We start from the raw sequence: 10,167 nt of genomic DNA, 5'->3' as shown, positions 1-10,167 counted from the left end.
TAATTTTATTACCGATCACTATTGCTCTCGAACTCTTTAAAAAGGGTAATTGATAGCTTTGAAGGAGGGATTATTACAGGGATCCTTTATAGTATGAGCTTCTGAAGGCAGTGGGTTGAAGCACAATGGAATTCAAAGTTGCTCTGACAATCACACTGGACTAGGTGCTACAGTTTACTAATGGAGTGTTTCTGTAACATCCATGAATTGCATGGTGGATGCTGGTAGTTGGATGTTGTAGTCAATTGACTGATGATAGAACCAACTTGCTTGGTTAACTACACTCAATGAACTAGTATAGAGTGATACAATATTCAATATAATAATGCCATGCAACTACACAGTACCCAAAACATTTCAGCATTCTTTGCCATTGGGACATGCTGGGTGTGTGTGTGTTTTGATGGATCAGAGTTTGAACATATAGTTCTTGACTTTTGTGACTATATTCCTTCATATTTTCTTGGTTCCACAATGGATCTCCTATGGCTTTGATTTGTTCCCGAAGGTCAAATTGTTCATTTCCTGTTATGAAGCAGTTTAGCTGAGCCAACTGTTTTCCTAAATATGTATTGCTGAGCCATGCATCATCTGTGGTTGACAAGTGACTTTACTGATCCTCACAATTCATGGTTTTTCCTCAACATCTTTCCTTTGTGTAAATAGTTTGACAACAATTTTTTTGTAAACAGACCAAGGTCTCCTGTGAACTGAAACATACATCTTTATTCTCTGCCATTTTTCAGTTAACATAGCTCAGATCGAATAGCAAATCTTGATTGCAGTAAATGGCTTACTGGAGAATATGGGGAATCCCCATTACATCTCCTGCCAATCCAGATGACAGATAATATCACATCATTACACCACTTTATATATGCTTAACCATTGTTCTGGATTAATTTACAACTAAAATTATTTACAAAAGCAAAAAGACAATGGCAAAATACTAACAGCAAAATATTTTCGAGAGAGAACTGGAATTAGTCCACAAAGGGTTAATATACCCTTTTCAGAAAACTGCATTTTTACAGTTTTGTGGAATGAAAGAATTCCTTTTGGTGAATCAGCTGAGCCTTTCCTTTTGTTGGTACACAGTTTTCAGTCTCAAGTTTATCTTTCAAGATAAGAGTTACACATAGAATACGTGAGTCTTCCACTGTCCTCAGAATCTGGTGAACTGGAATATTTATCCTGTGGGACCTCATTGACATAAACCTATTTCTTTTGAAGCCATCAAGCAAACAAAACTCCTTGGCAAACAATGTGTTCCTTTGCATTTTGCCATAACTAAAAATTACACATCTGCCTGTCAAGCTGCATCCATTAACACTTAAAACACGTGGCCTTGCCATCAAATTACCTTTATTTTAATTGATTTCTGGTCAAAAGAAATTTCCTCTTTCACAAGATAAATATCGATGAGGAAGGCTATTTGTCCCATCTTAGCTCATCCCTCCAGACAGACTGTAGTTCTTAAATGATTCCACTGTTTCTGACCCTCAACCACCCTATTTAAAATCTGTTCCATGGGTTTATCATTCTTTGTGTGAAGAAGAACTTCATCACATCAGTGTGTTTATGTTTTATTAGTTTGAGCCTGTGTTCCTTTCTCCTAATTTCTTGGTTTAGTCTGAAGTCATTTTCTGGAAATACCTTTTCAATACCATTACTATATGTATATCTCTATAAGGTCACATTCTTTCAAGGATGAAGAGCCTAAGTTTTATTGTCCTTTTTCATACCTCAGTCCTCTGATGCTAGGGATCAGTCTTGTTGCTGTTCTCTGAACTGCCTCCAGAATTTGGGTTTGTGTTTCAGTGACCAGAACTGGACACATTACTCAAGATGTGATCTTATGAGAGCTCTATGCAGTTTGAGCATGACTTTCTTTGACTTGTACTCTACTTTCTTTGCTATATAGTGCAGCATTACCCGTTGATTGTTGCTCCACAGTGGTTGGAATATTGAGTGGTGAGTCTGCTGAGACCTGTAGAGTGTTTTCTACTTCATTCTTAGCTATTTCAACACCATTCACGGAGTACATGTGTCACTCATTTTTCTTCCTAAGTTCAGTACCTTACCCTTGTCCGTATTAAATTTCATCTGCCATTGTTCTCCCCCCTTAGGTATTTCTTGCAGCCTAGCTAGTACTGGCTTCCATTTTGTTTTTAATGAAGAGAGCAGCAACTTGAAATTATATAAAACTAAGGACAGAAATCAATTGAGGCTTCCTTACAATATTCCTTTAAAATGAGTATTAAAAAACATACGTACATGGCTGTGATGGATTATGATGAACTTGTAGACTTACCTGTAGCTTTATACTTGTTTTCAGGCAAATGGAAGATGATTGTTTTCAATCAAACTACGTTGACATTTAAAAGTTGAAGCCAACAACAAACACAGTTTTCTTGCTGCTGGCTGCAATTAGTAGTATAAACTTTCTGACTTAATTTTGTTCTGGTGGCTTGGAGGCACCCCATGGACTACAAAGGGTAGAAGTTATGTTACAGCTATGCAGAGCTCTGCTTAGACCTCATCTGGAATACTGTATTCAGTTCTGGGCAGTGCACCTCAGGAAGGATATATTGGCCTTGAAGGGGGTGCAGCGCAGATTCACCAGAATGATACCGGGGCTAAAAGTGTTAAATTATGAAGACATTGCATAGGCTAGGCTTGTATTCCCTTGAGTATAGAAGGTTAAGCGGTGATATAATTGTGGTGTTTAAGATGATAAAAGGATTTGATAGGGTAGATAGAGAGAAACTATTTCCTCTGGTGGGAGAGTCCTTAAACCTTAAAATTAGAGCTAGGCTGTTCAGGAGTGATGTCAGAAAGCACTTCTTCACACAAAGGTTAGTGGAAATCTGGAACTCTCTCCCCCCAAAAAGCTGTTGAGGCTGGAGCTCAATTGGAAATTTCAAACCTGAGCTTGATAGATTTTTGTTAGGCAAGGGTATAATGAGTTACGGAACCAAGGCGGGTAGATGGAATTAAGATACAGATCAGCTATGATCAAAATTAAATGGTGGAACAGGCTCAAGGGGCTGAATGGCCTACTCCTGTTCCTATGTATTCACTTTTTTGTGGACTTTAGGAGCGTTCATCAGATTTGACAGCTCCCTTTCTGCCTGACATTTGATTGAGATGATGCTGAGTGGTCCTGGGAGAGCAGCTCCAGGAGACTTCCTGAAACTAGCACCAAAATATAAAAGTATGTTGTAACACTCACCCTCTCAGGTAGCCAGGTTATCTTAGAAGCTTGTCAAAAGAATATGTCATTTGTCACCTAAAAGAAAAGGGACCAAAAAGGTCTCAGGTTCAATTCCCATTCTTTGCTGAGTTAGCTGATCTCAGCTGGGGCAGTGGTACAAGTGCTACAATTGGCTTCAGTGCCACTGGGCTAAGGAGAGAAATATCGGCCAAGATTTCAGCTCCTGATACTATCCAGCAACTCCTGTTGGAAAGTATGCATGTATGGACTGAGGGTGAGGATAACATTGGGCTTACGTGACAAGTGAAATTGTTACATTTAAAATGTTGCATTGCTTGTTTATTTTGTAATTGTCTGGGATTGATGAATCCCTTCTATGTTTTATATCTGAGAGAACATAAAAACAAAAATAACAGAGGAAGGGTTAATTTAAAGAAGGGAAATCCTGGAAGGACTGTACCACCATTTAATTGGGGAGGGGATTTCTAGAAAACAAGTCTTGAATTTTAAGTAGTAATATGTCTTATTGCCAAGACATTTGGTGAAAAAGGAAAGATGCAAGTTAATCTAATATTTTTTTGCTTTGAGCTTTTGGTTTTCACTATATATGCCCAACCATAGCCCAATGAAATAGTCTGTTTATTCAATCACAGGTAAGAGCTGAAATGATTCTCTGAAAAGTATTATAATATTTGTATTAATTTTGTTTCGAGTATTATATTTTGTACCTCTGGTTATGCAGGGAATATGAAATGAATTGGAAGGTAGATTATTTAATATCTGTGACTTTTGACCTTCTAGCACTATTTATTCAACAAGTGTAGTGTGGCAAATCAATGAAAAGTCAATGTGTCTAACCCCCATTAGTTGTGATAACATCCATTGTCAATTGGGCTGCTGGCACTTGCTGATGAAGCTCATACAAGAAGGTAATAGACACTTAGGCAAGATACTGAAGTGTGGCTGGAGTCTCCCCTTTGCCATTTGGATGAGTGGGATGTAAATCAGGCCTGGTTTGGGACATTATTCAGTCAGAATCATCAGCAACAGCCACTGGAGGGCAGCAGCTTATCATAAGTGTCGTTTGGTGTGTTCAGCAACACTTCTGCCTGATTGAAGAGAATCTGCACTTGCATGAGTGTACAGAGGGGATTCATTTCACATTGGTTTCCATGACTGTTATTCTGTTAGCATTTGGTAGAAGTCCTGTTTTCATTGCTAATCTTCAAAGGGATATTTATTGCCACGTGTTCATGTTGTTGCTCAATTGCTCTAGTTTTCCCACTGGAAAGATGGGACAAAGAATAGACTGCTGGCAGTTGTATAATTTAAATATTTTCTGCACCAGCACTTTTAAAAAAAAAAGCTGAAAAGAGGAAAATACATTACATGTTTCTCCTGAGTCTTTTTGTCATAATTCTTAATAGCTGTTGCATTTCTCATTATTTGCCCTTGAACAGGGCTTCTTTGCATTGCTCTTATCTTGATCAGGCCGCAGACTAACAATGCCCTCTAGTGACAACCCCTCAGAATTATTTTCCCTCACACCTGGGCTTTAGAGTTTTCATAACAGTTCTGCTCAGGGCCCTTACCTTTCAGCAGAGAAAGATTAAGTGAGGTTATATCCTAAAGTTTATTTTATTTTTGTGCTTACCTAGAAAAGGGATGTTAGTGCTCGGCAATCGCACACTTTTCCATTTCACCCATTGTCACTACCAAGCACACACATCATATGTAGCACAGCCAGCCTCAAGATAAAGTTCTCTCAATTCACCTTAAGAATGTCCGGGAAGCCCAACCTCTCTTTCCCCCCCCACCCCCCCCCCCCATCCCTTCTTCCCCAAATAAACCAATGTGATAGTTCCGTTTGCCACAACAGCCATGCTAGTAGCAAATTTATTGCCAATTAAGTGTCAGTTTTGTGTTGCGAGCTCATAGCCACGAGGAATTGTGCGGAGATTGTCAAAACTCATTTAATGTAGAGCCCTTTCAACCAGAAGAGGAAGAAGAACTTTATCTCATCAGTCTGGGCTGGATGTGAACCCAAGACACAGAAGTGAAATATCACAATATCTGTGATAACTGGATTCAGAGGTTGTGGAGATGCTCAAAACTCTCATTCGCAGCATTACGATTCTGACCCGCCTGGATCGTGCCTCCATGTCAGGGAGAATATCCATGCAGAGCAGCAATATACAAATCCCATTGCTGCCTGTACAAGTGGGCCCATCTGTAGCCAGAAGAATGGCAGCCAGCAGCATCAAGCACTATTGCCAGCGCCTGCCTATGTTTGCTGCTACTGGCGCTTTGCTCCCAGAGGTCCCATAGAAACCAACCTGAGGTGGGTCTCGTTGCCTCTGGAATTCACTGGCATTGCCTGGCTTATATTACAGCTCTGCCTTCAAAAGGTGGTCTGCTTCTGAAGACGGTAATATAAATCGAGCATTTGACTCACCTATTTTGTCCACGATGGTATGCCCATGAGTCATCTTCACAATTTAAGTAGTGCTGCTAGATGACGCTGCATCTTCTGGTGATCACTGATGAGTTGTTAGAAAAACTTAGGTAACTCTCACATCTCTGGATTTGATAAATTGTTTTTTATAAAAAAACAAATAGGTCATTTTTTCATAAAAGATGGCCGTTTTTGCATTTTAATTACGTGCAGTAGAAACTGACCTACTTATTAGTGTTTTGATGCTTGTGCTGCTTTAGTTTGGATCATGGAAAAATGGTGCCCATGTGTTGGCTCCCCATGTGTACATTGCTAAAACTCCCTTCCTTACCCCAGGAAAGTTAAATATTCCTTTCTGACTTTTGCCCCCAGCAATTTATTCCCATCTCGTGGGTCTACTCCTGGGCTCAGCAATAACAGCAATTTACAGATCCAAGATGGACGGATGCTCTAGCATCCCGCCTCTCTTCCACGGCATTGCCCGTGGCCGGGTGACCTTGGAGAGGTAGCATGCTTGAGGCCTTCAAGCGACCGATGGGCACTGCTGGGTATAGAGTGTCTCCTAGACACTGATAATATAATTTAATCGTTGAATCATTTCCAATTTTTTTTCTGTTGCTTTACTAAGCATGTTATGTAAATTGGACCGTTTGTTTATTTTATTATATTAGTAGTCCCCTAGGGCAGTTGTTACAATGATTTTATGTATTTTTTTTGCTGGATGACACAGGGGCAACTTAGTGTCATCCCAATTGGTTTAATAAAAAAAGCCCAGCAATTTATTTAACCTTTGCTTGGACTTGGACCTCATCAGCAACTATCAAAGAAAGCACCCCCCCTCACCACCTGGGGGTCCACTGGCACCTTTCAGCCTCCTTACGTCCATCGGCTCGGGCCGCTGCAGTTTTAAAGTCCTGCTGTCCTCCTGACCATGTTGCACAACATCAACTATGTAACGGGAACGGCTTCTCCCTTGTCGCCTCTTAATCTGGTTGCTGCTTCCCTGGTTTATGACTGGGAATCGCTGCTTTCAGCTGCTCCTCTACTTATTTTACTACCGTCTTGCCCCTTTGCTGGATCTGCTTTCGACTGGGGATGCTCCAGCTGCCAATTCCATATGCAGTCCCTACCTGTTGCCTTGGAGACCACTGCCCCAACCTCAAATGCTTTTCTCTAGCGCCGGATTCCATCGAGTTGTTCTACTGTTTTCTATTTGCTCTATTGGCTTCTGCGCTCTGGTTCTTGCTCCACTGACACCAGGTTTCCTGGGCTCCATTCTTGCTCTTCTGCTGGTTTCTAGGTTTAAACTCCACTAGCCTCTGGTCCATACTCTGCTCCACCGACAGCTCCTGGATCACTCACTCTATAGCTCCTGAACCAGACTTCACTCCCCCACTGGCTCGTGGCCAGGTCTTTGCCAGACACTGGCTCGAAGCTGAACCTTCACCATATTGTTGGCATCCGTAGAACCAGACTTCACGCCACCCCCGTCTCCCCCCTCAAGACAGACCCTCAGATACTGGACTGGTTATATCGGACAAGGTATCAGCCTTGGCTCAGTGGTAGCACTCTCGCCTCTGAGTCAGAAGGTTGTGGGTTGAGGCCCCACTCCAGAGATTTCTTAAGCACCTACTCCAGGCTCAAACATAAGTGCAGCACTGAGGGAGTGCTGCACTCTCGGAGGTGCCATCTTTCAGATAAGACGTTAAACCGAGGCTACGTCGGCCCTTGCAAATTTTTTTGACCAAACTTTAGGTCATCACTTCTATTTTTCCCACCATGGAATGGCATCTTATTCCCCTCTGTAAAATGCATTGGGACATTTTCAACATTAAAGCGCTATATAAATACAATTTGTAGTTATTGACAGTGGGTCTAAGGATTCTATTGTTGGGATATGGGAGCTGGTTTTAACAACGTAAATGTGAGGAGCTGGCGCAGGATGCTATTCTTCCACGATTTAAACAAAACAAGCGCCAACGTAAAAAGCTCCTTATTGAGATGATGTGGAGATGCCGGTGATGGACTGGGGTTGACAAATGTAAGGAATCTTACAACACCAGGTTATAGTCCAACTGTTTTATTTGAAAATCACAAGCTTTCGGAGGCTTTCTCCTTCGTTAGGTGAGCTCACCTGACGAAGGAGAAAGCCTCCGAAAGCTTGTGATTTTCAAATAAAACAGTTGGACTATAACCTGGTGTTGTAAGATTCCTTATTGAGAAGCACTCTAAGCAATGAGCAAAACAATTGCACTCATTCCAATTCCTGATGCATTAGCCGCAAACATTTACTGCTGTGTTAAATCGAAATCCAGAATCAAGAAGAGGCAGTACCCTTATTACATAAAGTGCCATTTTCTGTTCAAAGGTAATTGAGTGATCAAGTTACCAACAATTCGAATTCCAAACTCTAAAATGTTTTGTAAAATTCCCAAGCCTTGATGTGTGAGCTGGATGACAAGAACTATTTGTTTTCTGGATGACAGTTACAGGTTGTGCTTTAGGTAATTACAGGTTTGCATTCTTCTCTGGTTGGGGCAATTAAGTGCTGGAGAACTTGAGAATGAGTCGATTTTGAATCCTAACAGGGAACGAATTGAGATGCTGAACTGTGTCTCACTAGGCAATTTTATATTGGCTCACTTGGAGCATAAACAGCAGCATGGACCTGTTGGGCTGAATGGCCTGTTTCTGTGCTGTACATTCTTTGTAATATTGAGTGCCTAATATAAAGTTGATAACTCCTGCAGACTCTACGTTGGAGACTGATATTTTTGTGAGTCCTGCAAACAGAATTCATAATAGCTTTTAAAAGGGAAGTGGGTAAATATTTTCAATAAAATTTTCAAAGGGATATGGGGAAAACGCAGGGGATGGGACTAAATGTACAGCTCTTTCAGAAAGCCAGCATGAAGGCGATGGGCCAAATGACCTCCTTCTGTGCTGTAAAATTCTGTGATTATATATCCTTAATCTATGATTCCTTTGTCTGTTTCCTTTAATAGCTGTGTCCCTGTTTTCTTTTTTCTTTCTCTGTCTCCTTATCTGCCTTTCTGCTCCCTTTGTCTCTATGTCTTCTTTCTTTCTTTTCTCCTTTGTTCTGTACTTTTATGGGAGTAATTTCCGAGCATGTAGGTGTTAAGTACTTTAGACAGTATTCCAGCAGTGACCATCTTAGATTACCCAGCCAGGAACACCTGCAAATTCTCATATCCAGCACTTCATTTTACCATTTTTAGGAAATTATGACACCCAACTAGAAGTTAGTTGGAATAATTCAAATCTAAAATCTCAGCAACAACAACAAGCCACACGAATGATCCTAATGAATGTGACATCATAATTTGGTGGCAGTAAAGATTATGAAATGGAGGCAAAAACTAAATTCAAATGCCATTCATGTTTTACTTAGTCAAAGAATTACAGAAAATCAAGGATGCATTTTTTACTACCAACTCGCAGAAGGGCAAACATATAAACATATGCATAGACTTATATCTAAGGAGGTTAACAGTTTCCAAAATTCCACAAATGTAATAGCATTATACGAACATACCAGTGAACTCAGGAAAGTAGATTACAATAAAAAATGGTTCAATGCACAACACAGAAACCCTAAACTGAAAAAAAACACACATTTATGTTGCCTGAATTCAACATATTCCTCAAGGAAAAACATCCTTCACTAGTCTCAGCAATCTGATAAGTGTAAAATGTAGTTTGTTCCCCAAAAGAATCACCCCGTAAAGGAAAAGTAGTTTAAAAGTAATGTTCATAACATTGTCCTGAATCAGCTTGTCAACAGCAATTTGAAAAGACATTAATTCACATCAATAAAGTCATGTGGATTTTGATCTGTATAAATTATTTCTCAATCTGGTGTCTGCAGCAGTCCTGTGTTTCCTAGAACATAAGAAATAGGAGCAGGAGTAGGCCATATGACCCCTCGAGCCTGCTCCACCATTCAATCAGATCTTGGCTGATCTTTGACGTCAACTCCACTTTCCTGCCCGATCTCCATACCCCTTGATTCCTCTATTGTCCAGAGATCAGTCTATCTCAGCGTTGAATATACTCAACGACTCAGCATCCACAGCCCTCTGGGGTAGAGAATTCCAAAGATTCATAACTCTCTGAATGAAGAAATTCCTCCCTATCTCAGTCTTAAATGGCCCTTATCCTGCGACTATGCCCCCTAGTTCTAGACTTCTTGCCTGATCTGGGATGTTGGTGGGTTATAAATGTGCCAGCGTTTGTCTTTTCTGGCTGATATGTTCCCTAGTCTTGTTGCAGAACCTTCTGACTTCTTCGTTGTTCCACAGAAAAAGCTCACAAAGAATGTCTGGTCTTCTCGCTGCTCAACACCACAGTATAGACCCAGGGTAAACAACATCTCAGCATCTACCCTGTCAAGCCCCCTCAGAATCTTATATGTTTCAATGAGATCACCTCTCATTCTTCTAAACTCCAGAGAGTATAGGCCCATTCTACTCAA

This window comes from Heptranchias perlo, chromosome 38 (genome assembly GCF_035084215.1).
Source record: "Heptranchias perlo isolate sHepPer1 chromosome 38, sHepPer1.hap1, whole genome shotgun sequence".
NCBI lineage: Eukaryota > Metazoa > Chordata > Chondrichthyes > Hexanchiformes > Hexanchidae > Heptranchias > Heptranchias perlo.
Note: the sequence above shows the minus strand (reverse complement) of the source record.